The sequence below is a fragment of the Rhinoraja longicauda genome, chromosome 24 (genome assembly GCF_053455715.1).
Source record: "Rhinoraja longicauda isolate Sanriku21f chromosome 24, sRhiLon1.1, whole genome shotgun sequence".
Classification (NCBI taxonomy): domain Eukaryota; kingdom Metazoa; phylum Chordata; class Chondrichthyes; order Rajiformes; family Arhynchobatidae; genus Rhinoraja; species Rhinoraja longicauda.
The window spans coordinates 2,360,581-2,376,380 of record NC_135976.1 but is presented as its reverse complement, the minus strand read 5'-3'; the positions used below and the strand labels follow the sequence as shown (position 1 = coordinate 2,376,380).

Sequence of the window (15,800 nt, the reverse complement as noted above, 5' to 3'; positions counted from 1 at the left end):
ACTCCATCCTTCTAAACTCCACCACAGGCCTAGTCTTTCCATTGTTCCCTCATGACAGTCCCTCCATCCCAGGGATTAACCTTGTGAACCTACGCTGCACTACTTCAATAGCAAGGACGTCCTTCCTCAAATTAGGAGACCAAACCTCACACAATTCTCCAGATGTGGTCTCATCAGGGCTCTATACAACTGCAGAAGGACTTCTTTGCTCCTGGTCTCTTAATCTGAGGAAAGACATTCTAGCCTTAGAGGGAGTACAGAGAAGGTTCACCAGATTGATCCCTGGGATGGCAGGACTTTCATATGAAGAAAGACTGGATAGACTAGGCTTATACTCGCTGGAATTTAGAAGACTGAGATCTTATAGAAACATATAAAATTCTTAAGGGGTTGGAGAGGCTAGATGCGGGAAGATTGTTCCCGATGTTGGGGAAGTCCAGAACCAGGGGTCACAGCATAAGGATAAGGGGGAAGTCTTTTAGGACCGAGATGAGAAAACATTTCTTCACACAGAGAGTGGTGAGTTTGTGGAATTCTCTGCCACAGAAGGTAGTTGAGGCCAGTTCATTGGCTATATTTAAGAGGGAGTTAGATGTGGCCCTTGTGGCTAAAGGGATCAGGGGGTATGGAGAGAAGGCAGGTACAGGTTACTGAGCTGGATGATCAGCCATGATCATATTGCATGGCGGTGCAGGCTCGAAGGGCCGAATGGCCTACTCCTGCACCTATTTTCTATGTTTCTATGTACTCAAATCCTCTCGTTATGAAGGCCAACATGCCATTAGGTTTCTTCACTGCCTGCTGTGCCTGCACGCTTACTTTCAGTGACTGGTGTACAAGGACACCCAGGTCTCGTTGCACTTCCCCTTTACCAAATCTGACACCATTGAGATAATAATCTGCCTCCTTATTTTTGCTGCCAAAGTGGATAATCTCACATTTATCTACATTATACTGCATCTGCCATGCATCTGCCCACACACTCAACTTGTCCAAGTCACCCTGCAACCTCCGAAGATCCACTTTGCAGTTCACAGTGCCACCCAGCTTTGTGTTATCTGCAAACTTGCTAGTGTTACTTCTAATTCCATCATCCAAATCATTAATATATATGGTAAATAGTTGCGGCCCCAGCATCGATACTTGCGGCACTCCACTCTCCACTGCCTGGCATTTTGAAAAGGACCCGTTTATTCCTACTCTTTGCTTCCTGTCTGCCAACCAATTCTCTATCCATGTCAATACCCTACCCCAATACCATGTGCTCTAATTTTGCTCACCAACCTCCCGTGTGGGACCTTATCAAAGGCTTTCTGAAAGTCTAGATACACTACATCCACTGGCTCTCCTTCATCCATTTTACTGAAAGCACCAGAAATGTCCATCAACTGAAGGTCATTTTCCTCAGTTATGGTTCCAAACTCACTCTGGGCCTACGTGATCTCCCGGTTACCAAACACTTTAACTTCCCTTCCAATTCCCACACAGACCTTTCTGTTCTGGTCCTCTTCCATGGTCAGAGTGAGGCCCAACGCAAATTGGAGGAACACACCTCACATTTTGCTTGGGCATCTTGCAATCCAGCAGTATGAATTTTGAGTTCTCTAACTTCAAGTAAACCCTTGCATCCCCTCCCCCCTCTCTCGTCCCTCCCCCACCCTCGTTGTTGTGCTAGTTTCAAAGTCATCTTGTTGAGTCTCATGGTCTGTAACTCGTTTTCACCTAGCCCGCAGCTAACAGTGGCCTGTTATCATCCTTTCTCATTGTTACTATTTTGCATATCATAAGATCATAAGTGATAGGAGTAGAATTAGGCAATCCGGCCCATCAAGTCTACTCCGCCATTCAATCATGGCTGATCTACCCATCCCTCCCTCCCTCCTCGCCCCATCCTCCTGCCTTCTCTCCATAATCTCTGACATCATTTCATTCATTTGTTCTATATCTCTCTACATCGCCATCTATATCTTTCATTATCCCAAGAAGGGTCTTGACCAGAAACGTCACCTATTCCTTTTCTCCAGAGGTGCTGCTCGACTGGCTGAGGTCCTCCAGCATTATATGTCTATCCACTATTCGGATGCAGGTTTTCTAAACCTAAACTCTGGAATTGGGCCTGTTCTGTGCTGCATTATATATATATATATATATATATATAAAATACATATACATATATAATATACACACACACATATATATATATAATACATATACATATATACTATATATATATAATACATATATATATATATATATATATATATATACACATACACACACACACATATATATACACATATATATATATATATATATATAATACTGCACAGAACAGGCCCAATTCCAGAGCATATATATGTTGACACAAAAAGCTGGAGTCAGGCAGCATCTCTGGAGAGAAGGAATGGGTGACGTTTCGGGTCGAGACCCTTCTTCTATCCTATATGTATATATAGACAAAATATATATATATATTGACATCAGTCTGAAGAAGGGTCTCGACCCGAAACATCACCCATTCCTTCTTTCCAGAGTTGCTACCTGTCCCACTGAGTTACTCCAGCATTTTGTGTCTACCTTCGATTTATATCAGCATCTGAAGTTTTTTTCCTACATACATGTGTGTGTGTGTGTGTGTGTCTATGTTCCATCATTGTAAGAAAATAACTGCAGATGCTGGTACAAATGGAAGGTATTTATTCACAAAATGCTGGAGTAACTCAGCGGGTCAGGCAGCATCTCAGGAGAGAAGGAATGGGTGACATTTCTGGTCGAGACCCTTCTTCAGACTGATTCCTTTAATATTTGCACCTATCTCTCTTCCCACTCCTTAAAACGACCGTTGTTGTGCTTGGCAAAGTAAAGTTGTGGCGAGATGCCTGCAAGCTTGTTGCTGGGGCAAAGACGCCATCTGACTGCGACCTGTTGTGACTGTTGTGACTGTGTGTGTGTGTACACTGCGCCTTCCTCCCAGGACTACAACGCCCACCAAGCTTGGCCCGTCGCGGCAAGGCAAGGCAAGGCTCGGCAAGGCAAGGCTTGGGGTTGCTGTCAGCCGCCAGTGCAGGTGGTGAGTGGATCAGCTGCAGGGGCTGGAATCTGCGCCAGTTTTCACTGGAAGTCCACTGTCCCCCGGCGGGTGTGTTTCCCAGCTGAAACCCCGGGCGCTGGGAGTCTCCGGCTGTCTTCAGTGGGTAAGTGAGTGAATGGTTACAGCTGGATAGTAAGTTAGTGTCCCCCTGGAACAGAAAGTGTCTGTACCGACGCCGTTGCGATGCCGCCTGGTGTTTGGGTGCACTTTGCTGGTGCGCTACACTGTCTCACAACACGAAGACAAAGTTGCAACTCTCTTAAGGGTTGTAGAGACCAACCACGGCAATCTTGGGCGGAGATAGTTTACAAACAATGACAACGGGGAGCTGGAGCCGCCGGCTGAGACAGGCCAGGGACGGCTCGTTGTGTTGTTTCATCTGCTGCTGTTTACAGATGGGAAGCTTGGAACGGCGGCTATTTGTATTGTACAAGATGGAAGGGCAGCGAGAGGCCTCTGGACAGTGTGTGTGTGTGTGTGGGCAGCACCGCAGATGATGTTCACACACACTAATGATCAGATAGCTGGTGCTACTACACACCGAACACACACACGCGCGAAGTGCTGGGGCAACTCAGCGGCGTCTCTGCCACAGAACAGCAATGGGTGCCGCTTCGGGTTTGAAGGAGGGTCTGGACCCGAAATGTCTCCCGGTTCTCCTTCTCTGCAGGGACGCTGGCAAGAGAGAGAGAGAGAGAGAGGGAGAGAGAGAGAGAGGGAGAGAGAGAGAGGGAGAGAGAGAGAGAGAGAGAGAGAGAGAGAGAGAGAGAGAGAGAGAGAGAGGAGGGAGGAGAGAGAGAGAGAGAGAGAGGAGAGAGAGAGAGGAGAGAGAGAGAGAGAGAGGGAGAGAGAGGGGAGAGAGAGAGGGAGAGAGGGAGAGAGAGAGAGAGAGAGAGGGGGGAGAGGGAGAGAGAGAGAGAGAGAGAGAGAGAGAGGGAGAGAGAGAGAGAGAGAGGGAGGGAGGGAGAGAGAGAGAGAGAGAGAGAGAGAGAGACAGTCAGTGTTCCAAGTCAATAACTGACAGGTCGCGTCCCGTCCCGTGTGAGTTACTCCAGCAGCATGCCAATCTTTGACAGAAGTCAAGGGCAGACAAGCGGGAGAATGTGTCAGCGCTCCCCGCCCACAACATTCACTAAGTTTTGTTGTCGTTCAGGTTGCGGCCGCAGCGGAGTAATTTATCAGTTAGGCCCGAACCCTCCTGTCGGAAGTTACCCAGTAATGTCGAACACTGCGCGGATAATGAGATCAAGACCCAGCTTTGGGCAGCAACGTTCACCATTCCAGACACCCCCCGTCAGCAGTGTCCTGCCACCTTTAAAAGCTGCCAAAAGGGCAACATCACATTTTCACACACACCCCCCACACAAATGGGCAGATAGTTCGATTTCTTTTGAAAAACAGATGTTTTGGGGGAAATGTATGTATTGTCCTGAAAACTGGGAATGTTTTAGAGGAGGACATCAAACTGGGAATGTTTTAGAGGAGGACATCAAACTGGGAATGTTTTAGAGGAGGACATCAAACTGGGAATGTTTTAGAGGAGGACATCAAACTGGGAATGTTTTAGAGGAGGACATCAAACTGGGAATGTTTTAGAGGAGGACATCAAACTGGGAATGTTTTAGAGGAGGACATCAAACTGGGATGTTTTAGAGGAGGACATCAACTGGAAATGTTTTACAGGAGGACATCTCTTTCAAAGTGTGTTTTTGTTCACTGTCTGCAGATCAAGTGGTATCTGTGGTTACAGATCATTTCATTATTATCTGATTGCCAGGGTGGTGAGCAGTGAACTAGACGTGGAGTTTCTGGTAAAACACTGCAATCTACATTCCTAGAATTTGATTTTAGCTCACCATTTGTTAAATATTGACCTGGGCAATGGGGAGAGCTACTTACACTTGGAATCTCAGAGTGCTGGCATCGTTTAAAGACCATGCAATAATAACTATGCTCACTGTTTCAATTTTAACCTGGACAAAGGAGTAACAACAAGGACGAGACTGAAGGTATCACAAAACGCTGGAGTAACTCATGACAAAGACCAGACTGATATCAGGTCAGCTTTGACAGACCTGACAAAGGGTTGCAGATTCGAGAGGTCGATTGCTCCTCTCTCCACAGATGTTGCCTGAGTTTTTCCAGCTTTTTCTGTTTGAATTACTGCGATCAGCTGGCTCATCCTCATGGGATGGACGTGTGAGATGTGCTGGTTTAAACCGAAGATAGACACATAAAGCTGGAGTAACTCAGTGGGACGGGCAGCATCTCTGGAGAGAAGGAATGGGTGACGTTTCGGGTCGTTGGTTGTTCAGGTCGATGATGTTTCATCAGTTATTGACTTGAAACAGTGACTGTTTCACTCTCTCTTGCCAGACATGTCCTCCCTTCCTTTAGTTTTAACATTGGTGTTAACATTGCTGGAAGCCCGCACCATAGGATTTGGTTTTCCCTGTTACTCTCCCTTGATTCTGGCTTGTAGACGTTTGTTGTTTGGGGCTCCACAGGTGCTGCCTGTTCTCAGATCATCCACACATGGTTGTAAGCAGCATCACATCACTTCCTCGCATCTCTTTCCAACACAAGGAGGCCTTATCAAGGCTGGCTCTTGGACCAACCCCATCAGTCCCATGGCCCATTGAAAGTTACCACTGCATAGGTTCCCTGCAGCCTGTTCTCATTCCATGCGCAACCACTTTGTCCTGAACTACCTGCTACTCACTGCACTAGAGGTTATTTATGGTAGGCAGTGAACCTACACTGATTAGCCAAAACATTTTAACCTGATGAACCAAAACATTATGACCACCTGCCTAATATGCTGTTGGTCCTCCATGTGCAGCCCCATACGCAGCAGGGTGCAATGCACTGTGTATTGTGACACATTCCTCCCGTAGCCACCATTAAAATTTTCTGTGACTTGTGCCACAGTAGACTTCTGTCGGTTCGGACCAGACGGGATAGCCTTCGTTGCCCTCGCGCATCGATGAGCCTTGGGCGCCCAACACCCTGTCGCCGGTTTGTGGTTTGTCCCTCCTCAGACCACTGTCGGTAGGTACTCACCACTGCTGACCGGGAGCACCCCACAAGCCTTGCCGTTTCAGAGATGCTGTGACCCAGTTGTCTGGCCATAACAATTTGGCCCTTGTCAAAGTCGCTCAGGTCTTGACTCCTGCCCATTTCTCCTGCATCCATCACATCAACTTCAAGAACTGACTGTTCACTTGCTGCCTAATATATCCCACCCCTTGACAGGTGCCATTGCAACAAGATAATCAATGTTATTCACTTCACCTGTCAGTGGTCATAATGTTTTGGCTGATCGGTGTAGATCTTTGGGATGTCGAGGGAAACCAGAGCATCCTGGCAAAGCCCACATGGTCACAGGGAAACGTGCCATCTCCACACAGTCAGCACGAGTCAGGATCAAATCTGGGTCATTGGAGTAGTGTGGCAGTAGCATCATCTTTGCTATTTAGAATTTGGGGCAAGTAAACTGGATAGTAACTTAGAAAAATGCTACAGAATGCCAACAAGAAATATGTTTAAAAAATAAAAAAAATTAGGAAAATATAGGATGCTAAAAGCAAGAATGAATTAAATCTTAGTGAAACATCAGGGATAAATAAAGAAATGGAAACAAAACAGAGATTAAGAAATCACTGCACAGACCTAGCATTTAGACAGCAGGGGTTTGACAAGGAGAAGCACAAAGCCATTCTATGCCAAGCCATTCTATGGATTCAAATGATGAATGAATATTAAACAAAATAGAACATGTTCCACAAGCACGTTAAAATTAAGACAGTCAAACTGGGAATTGGACATCTGAAAGATGGGCAATAAAATATCACAAACATTGATAAAGAAGTGGCAGAAATACTTAATAATTCCCTCCGTTACCAGGGAGATGTATAAATGGACACTGGACTGAAGGCAGAATGTATTTAACATATAAAACATTTAACACAAAATGCAGATAAATATTTAATGAACCTAACATGAAGGAGAATATGAGTCTAATCTAGAAGAACTTGCAGTTTAAAAAGGACAGTCGGCCCAGTTGTACACATTTAATGGTTCATTCGAGATAGGTACAATGGCAGAGGTTGCTGGAGAGGCAGTACAGTACAATGCTGAAGGAGTGAGATGGAACATGTCCACAAAACTACCAAATACAGTTGTAAGTTTAATATAGGTTGTTGGAAAAGTGTTCACATTTTAAATCAGATGAGAAAATATTATACAATATTACAATGAGCAGCAAAAATGGAAATGGGGGGGAAAAAAGACACATTTAACTTTATCTGAAAACCAAGTCTCCATTTGATTTTTATCTGTTTATTACGATACGATATGATACGATATGATACGATATGATACGATATGATACGATATGATACGATATAATACGATGCGATTTTGAAAGTTATTAGTTATTGTTATTTCATGTCATCACACAGCTGTTACAATAGTGAGCAAATTTTAGTGGTACAATATGGTACAATATGATACGATACGATACGATATGATACGATAATGGTACAATATGATACCATATGATACCATTTGATACCATATGATACGATATGATATGATACGATAATGATACGATAATGATACAATATGATACGATATGATACGATAGTACTTTATTTATCCCAGGAGGGAAATTGGTCTGCCAACATTCATAAAAGACAACAAGATGCATGAAACATAAAATCTAAGTGACGAGTGGAAAGTCGAGGATTGGGGATGTGCATAGATTGCGGGGGGGGGGGGGGGTGGGGGGGGGTGGGGGCAGGGAGTGGGGGAAGGGGAATCAGTCTACCCCACGACAGAAGGGGGAGGAGTTGTACAGATTGATAGCCACAGGGAAGAAGGATCTCCTGTGGCGTTCTGTGCTGCATCTTGGTGGGACCAGTCTGTTGCTGAAGGTGCTCCTCAGGTTGCCATTCTGGTTTCCTTCCCATTTATCCAGCCTTACTCTATTCCATTACATTTTAATCTCATCCCATTATCATTGTTTTTGTTTAATTGTTTCACCACTAATCTCTCTTTTGGCAGCTGTGTGTGATTTAAAAAACACTGCATTTGTGTAGCACCTTCCTTGGTCTGCTGAGGAATTAGGGGCATTATGTGCTTTCTTGGCTGCCACCAGTCTGGTTGGTCCACCACAGGTTGTAGGTAATATTCATGCCTAGGAATTTGAACCCCTCAACCATTTTTACTTCAGAACCATTGATGTTGACTGGGGCATGTACTCCACAACGCTCCCTGGTCAATATCTAGCTGATTCATCTTGCTAACATAGCGGGAGAGGGTATTGGCCTGGCACCATGTTATTAAGTTCTTTATCTCCTTCGTGTACCTCCACACTTGCACTTCAGTTCAGTTCAGAGATACTTGTCTGGGAGGTCCATTGTTTAGTTTAGAGATACAATGTGGGAACAGGCCCTTCAGACCACTGAGTCCACGACGACCAGCAATCACCCACACACTAGTTCTATCCTGCACACTAAGTACAATTTGCAGAAGCCAATTAACTTACAAACATTTACACATCTTTGGTATGTGGACGAAAACTGGAGCACCCATGTGGCCACAGGGCGAACATACAAATTCCATACAGACAGCACCCATAGTCAGGACAAACACGGGTCTCTATCTCTGTAAAGCAGCAACTCTACCACTGCACCACTGTGCTGCCCTCTGTATTTTCTATGGTTCTCCCTATACAGTAAATAGATAATAGACAATAGACAGTGGACAATAGACAATAGGAGCAGGAGTAGGCCATTCGGACCTTCGAGCCAGCACCGCCATTCACCGTGATCATGACTGATCATGCACAATTAGAACCCCGTTCCTACCTTCTCCCCATATCCCTTGACTCCGCTATCATTAAGAGCCCTTGGAACCTGCGAAGGACAGTAAGCTCAGCTCTTTGGGAGGTGGTGCGATCCTTCCACAGTTTATATGTGACTCTGCCACGCTCCTGATGCTTGATGTTCTCAATTCTGTCCCAAATGCTTCTTCTCCACTTTGAGTTGTCATGAGCCAGGAATCACCATGAGTCAGTGAGAGGGACCCAGTCCAGTTAGGAGACAGGATATTTAGATAAATAGATATTTCTCACAAGTACTGAAGACTCCCCAGTTCTGGGGCAAAGACATCAGTTTTCTTATTCTATCAGTGCAGGTTTGGTCTCCAAACTTGAGGAAGGACATTCTTGCTACTGAGGGTGTGCAGCATAGGTTCATGAGGTTAATTCCCGGAATGGCGGGACTGTCGTACGTTGAAAGACTGGAGAGACTGGGCTTGTATACTCTGGAATTTAGACGGATGAGAGGGGATCTTATTGAAACATATAAGATTATTAAGGGATTGGACACGCTAGAGGCAGGAAACATGTTCCTGATGTTGGGGGAGTCCCGAACCAGGGGCCACAGTTTAAGAATAAGGGGTAGGTGGAGATAAGGACAATCCTTTTCAGTCAGAGAGTTGTGAAGCTGTGGAATTCTCTGCCTCAGATGACCAATTCTCTGGATGCTTTCAAGAGATAGTTAGATAGAGCTCTTAGATAGAGCGGAACAGGCAGCATCTCTGGAGAAAATCAATGGGTGATGTTTCGGGTCGAGACCCTTGTTCAGACTGAGAGCCAAGGGAGAGGAAAATGAGAATGGAAGGGTACAAAACATTGGACCATTGGTTGTGCAATAGAGTTGCTGCCTTACTGCGAATGCAGCGCCAGAGACCCGGCTTCAATCCCGACTACGGGCGCCGTCTGTACGGAGTTTGTACGTTCTCCCCGTGACCTGCGTGTGTTTTCTCCGAGATCTTCGGTTTCCTCCCACACTCCCAAGACGTGCAGGTTTGTAGGTTAATTGGTTTGGTATAAGTGTAAATTGTCACTAGTGTGTGTAGGATAGGTTAATGTGCAGGGATTGCTGGTCGGTGCGGACTCGATGGGCCGAAGGGCCTGTTTCTGCGCTGAATCTCTAAACTAAACTAAACTAAAAGTTGGGTCTATCTCCGGTGTAAACCAGCAAATTCCTTCCTACAAATTTCATCCTTGATACTGAAGGACTGACTAGTTTATCACTAAAATGAAAGCTATAAGGTTAAGAAAATCTAAGAATTAGCTGTTTAAAATGAAATCACACCCTTCCTCAGCAAGTGGGCAGCAGACGGTGTTGTTGTGTGGACTACGAGCTGAGAGAAAGTACAAGAAGTGCAGAGGATGTTGTTCACACTGGAAGAACGTTGTTTATGACGAAGGTTGAGACGAGAGGGAACATCGATAAGGACATTGGCAAAAAGCCATGGTTGGAGAGGAGCAGAAGTTTTCCTTTCACACAGTACAATCTTATTAAACTGGAATGTGCTGCCTGAAAAAGTGCTAGCTTCACCAATAGCTTTGCCAATAACATGACCACCCTTTGGTACCTCAGCGTTTGAAATCACGCAGAAGTTTCCTCTCTTCTGTCCATCCCCTGGACTGCAGTGCATCGTCCAGAAGGCCCAAACTCTGGGAAGAGAGACTAGAGAAATGTCCGGAAGACCATCACATGGCGATCGACCCCTCTGAGAAACTCCCACCAGGTTCCGACCAACCGTGGATAACCTGGCGCAGTCTCAATAGACTGGGGACAGGCGTGGGGAGGAGCAAATGGAACATGCTGAAGTGAGGATACACTGAAGATGAGGCAGACTGCGAGTGTGGACGGGACCTCCAGACTATGGAACATCTCCTGAGCTGTGACATGCTGCATGACACACGCACTGTGAAGGGCCTTGCAGAGGCCAACAACGTGGCAGTAAAATTATCTCGTTATTGGCAAGCAGTTGTGTGATGACATGAAATAACAATAACCAATAACTTTAAAAATGGAAGCAAATGAGCCCCTCTGTGCAGGAAAAAGTTAGAGAGCTCTGTGGATAGAATAAGCAGTGTGGTGTAATGGGCGCAATGGGACAAATGGCCTCCAATACTGTATCATTCTGTGGTCTATCAGCCGAGTAATGAGTATTAATTGCAATTGATCTGGACAATGTGCAGACAGTTGAGCCTCCATTTACACAGAAGTTACATTCTTGGAAAAACACTATGTAAATAGAAACTGTAAAATGATACCAAGGGTCAAAGTGGAGAAAACTGGCTTTACCAGATACATCTGTGTAACTTGGTGACTAAAGTGGACTGTTTAAAAACCTAATGAACTCGTAAAGTAAAGGGACACAATTAATGCAGGTTTGGCTATCATGTTTCAAACATAAGTCAGGAAGTATAAGAAAATAACTGCAGATGCTGGTACAAATCGATTTATTCACAAAATGCTGGAGTAACTCAGCAGGTCAGGCAGCATCTCGGGAGAGAAGGAATGGGTGACGTTTCGGGTCGAGACCCTTCTTCAGACTGATGTCGGGGGTGGGACAAAGGAAGGATATAGGTGGAGACAGGAAGATAGAGGGAGATCTGGGAAGGAGGAGGGGAAGGGAGGGACAGAGGAGCTATCTGAAGTTGGAGAAGTCAACGTTCATACCACCGGGCCGCAAACTGCCCAGGCGAAATATGAGGTGCTGCTCCTCCAATTTCCGGCGGGCCTCACTAAGTCTGGAAGTCCTGATTCAGCTTTAAAGGGACTTTGTCCAAACCACATTTAGAGTATTGCGTGCAGTTCTGGTCACCCCATTACAGGAAGGATGTTCAGTTTAGCTTATTATCACGTGTACCGAGGTACAGTGAAAAGCTTTTGTTGCACGGTCAGCAGAAAGACAATACATAATAATAATAATAATAATAAGCATTTATTTTATATAGCGCCTTATCAGGTGCTCAAAGCGCTTTACATAAACAATCAAACATAAAAACAAACAGACAAACTATCCTAACGGAGAAGCGGCGAATAAACAACGCCAGCGTCCTCTCACGTCAGGGTCCGGCAGTAGACAGCAAAAAGCACAGGACACACAGATACAATTTTTACACAATTTTTACACAATTTTTACACAATTTTTACACAATTTTTACACAAACAGATGTACATGATTACAATCGATCCATTTACAGCGTATAGATACATGATTAGGGAATAACGTTTAGTGCAAGGTAAAGCCAGCAAACCAGCATGCAGAGGCCTTGGAAAGGGTGCAGAGAAGGTTTACTAGAATGCTGTGTGGATTGGGGGCTACAGCATTCTAGGTTGTTTTTTTCTGAACCTCAGAAGTTGAGGAAAGACCTGCATAAATTGAAGAAGTCAACACACTTTGGTGGCTGTGCAATGTGGCTGAGAATGAGAAGAGAAATACTGCTCAATGCCGTGGTTCAATTGCAAACTTAATTTTTCGGCATTATGCAATTGAAAAGCAAATTAATTTCCTAAAATAAGTGACCGTTTCTGTGTTGTTTCATGTTAGTCGGAAAATTTGAGTGGGCGCATCCTGACATGAGCCGTTCTTGTGATCTTGATGTGATTATTATGTGCATGGGTTGAGCTAATTGCACAAGATGTACTGCCGAGGGAGTCTGGGTCACATGCATCATTGGGAAATCCCCAGATTTTAAACAGCCAGACTGGGGGATAGATGTCCAAGGTCTATCTGCGGACTTAAATTCTTGCACCCCCTGTGCTTAAGCTACACACACCAACACCAGCCAATTTCTACAGATAACTCTACCTCTGGCCACCGTAACTGAGCCAGCTCAGGATGTGCCGAACCTCCTCAGCTCCCATACAGCATTGAACAGTACAGCACAGCAACAGGCCCTTCCGCCTACAAAGTGCATGCAAGATAAAGGAATCTCCTCTACCTGCACGTGATTCGTATCCCTCCATTCCCTGCACATTCACGTGCCTGTCTAAAAGCCTTTTAAAAGCCCCTGTTGTGTCTGCCTTCAGCATCACCCCTGTCCTGCCACGCTTTGTCCTGCCCCTCCACACTTCAAGCTTGCTTTATTCCCAGCCCTGCAAACACTGCGAAGAATGGTCTCGACCCGAAACTTCACCTGTTCATGATCTCCTGGGATGCTGCCTGACCTGCTGAGATACTCCGCATTTTGTCTCTTTACTTGTTTATCAGCTGTTTTCAGGCAACTGAGTCATCCTATCACAACCATGGAGTAGTCCTGAACTACTATCTACCTCTTTGGTGACCCTCAGACTATCCTTGATCAGACTTTGCTGGCTTTACCTTGCACTAAACATTATTCCCATATCATGCATCTATACACTGTAAATGGCTCGATTATAACCATATATTGTCTTTCCGCTGGCTGGTTAGCATGCAACAAAAGCTTTTCACTGTACCTCGGTACACATGACAATGAACTAAACTCAAACTAAAACTTGGTAAACCAGCATCTGCATTTCCTTGTTTCCAACATTTTCACCAAAGATTTAAATGATTGGTTATGGCATCACTCTGCATCAATCAAATATAAGAGAGTCTGAACCCAGTATTTAAAATCTAGCAAATGCTCTAAATTTAATCATGGGTGATAAAAGTTTAAAGACTTTAAAAACTCTTTTTGCGTGCTAATTTAATACAATGACTAATGATGTTAAGTAAGAAACAAAGCAATGTTAAACAGGATCTCATTAACCTGTGCATCATTAAAGAAAGTTAAGCCTTGTCTGGTGGTGCCTGCCACTGACGTGAGTTGTGAAGTTGGGAGTGAGGGGAGAGGCTTTGTGGCTGGCTCATGTACTTCTTCGACACTGAGGAAGGCTGTGGCAAATTGTGTGCATATGATTCTTGGCAACAGTGGTGAGCTGCTGTTTTTATTGTCAATCAGGCTATTAAACACTACAACCTCAAATAAGCTCTGACCTACAATAGATTATTATTATTATTATTATTATTATTATTATTATTATTATTATTATTATTATTATTATTATTATTATTATTATTATTATTATTATTATTATTATTATTATTATTATTATTATTATTATTATTATTCTACAATTGTATGTTTTTTGAGTATGTGTATGTATGTATATATATATATTTGTGTGTGTATGTATATATACATATATATATACATGTATATATATATATATACATACACACACATACTCAAAAAACATACAATTGTAGAATAATAATAATAATAATAATAATAATAATAATAATAATAATAATAATAATAATAATAATAATAATAATAATAATAATAACAATAATAATAATAATTATTATATACATATATGTATGTGTGTGTATACTTGTGGGTATGTGTATATACTGAACTTTTTTTTCTTTTCCCTCGTTTATCATATTGTTTACGGTGTACTGTGTTTACATATTGTGTTGTGCTGCAGCAAGTAATAATGTCATTGTTCTATCTGGGACACACGACAATAAAGCACTCTCTCCACTGGTCTCTTTCACCTTGAGAAATTAGTCTTTCCTAAAAGAAAACGACATAGGTCAAATACCTGCAGGATATCCAAGGCCTGCTGATAGGTGCAGGTCTTCACGCAGTGTAAGCCGCCCTCTTGTTAAAGGGGGATTGTGGTCATTAGAAGACATCCATGTAGTTCCCTATGCATGGATTTTGTGCAGGAGAGCAGGAAGATGGTGTCATCTGACTATTTAGAGATATCACCGCTGATCTGTGCTCACTGCCTTTATCTAATTTATCAACCAACCAAATTGTTGTAGTGCAAATTTATCCATAAACTATTAGAGTCATAGAGTAAAATAGTGTGGAAACAGGCCCTTCGGCCCAACTTGGCCACACTGGCCAACATGTCCCATCTACACTAGTCCCACCTGCCCGCGTTTGGTCCATATCCCTCCAAACCTGTCTGTTTCTGAAATGAGGGAGAAAGTTTCAGATCTTTATCATTCTTGTGATTGATTTTTAATTGGACTTCCTGGCTTCATTTGATGCTGCGATGCATTATCCAGAATTCTTGCTATTTTACTTAAGACCATGAACATCTCCAATATTTTGCAGTTTGGATGAAAGGTCATCAATCTGAAACGCTGACTGTTCCTCTGTCCACATCATGTAGTCCGTCCTGCTCAGAACCTTTCACATTTATTTGACATTTCTTTGGTTTGCTGTTGGTGGGACTTTGCAAAGCAGAACCCAGTAGCCACATTCCCTTCCTTGCAACTAGGGCTGCATTTCAAAATGCTGAAATAAGCTGAGTGATATCCTGAGATTTTGAAAGGCAGAGTGTAAATGCAAGTAGTTCTTTCATTTGTATCTATATAATAATAATAATAATAATAATAAGCATTTATTTTATATAGCGCCTTTCCAGAAGCTCAAAGCGCTTTACATAAACAATCATAACATAAAAACAAACAGACAAACTATCCTAACGGAGAAGCGGCGAATAAACAGCGCCAGCGTCCTCTCACGTCAGGGTCCGGCAGTAGACAACAAAAAGCACAGGACACACAGATACAATTTTTACACAAACAGCCATCACAGTGATTGCTCTAAGCACACCCTCACTGTGATGGAAGGCAAAGAAAAGTCTTATCTCCTCCTCATTCTTCTCCCGTGGTGCCACGAGGTGATCGAGGCTCCCAACTTTTTGAAGCCCCGCCGGGCGATGGAAAGTCCCAGGGCCGAGCCAAGCAGGCCGATGAAGGTCCTGAGCCCCCACCGGGCGATGGAAAGTCCCAGGGCCGAGCTGAGCAGGCCGATGAAGGTCCTGAGCCCCCACCGGGCGATGGAAAG

General features: G+C 43.9%; 1 protein-coding gene across 1 annotated transcript in view; it reads left to right on the top strand.

Moving 5' to 3' along the window:
* Window positions 1-3,079: 3,079 nt before the first annotated feature.
* tfeb (transcription factor EB) overlaps window positions 3,080-15,800 on the top strand; it is a 118,216-nt gene continuing 105,495 nt past the window's right edge. The window contains exon 1 of the mRNA XM_078420291.1: window positions 3,080-3,194. The gene's annotated coding sequence lies outside the window, so the exon portion shown is untranslated. The remainder of the gene's footprint in view (window positions 3,195-15,800) is intronic.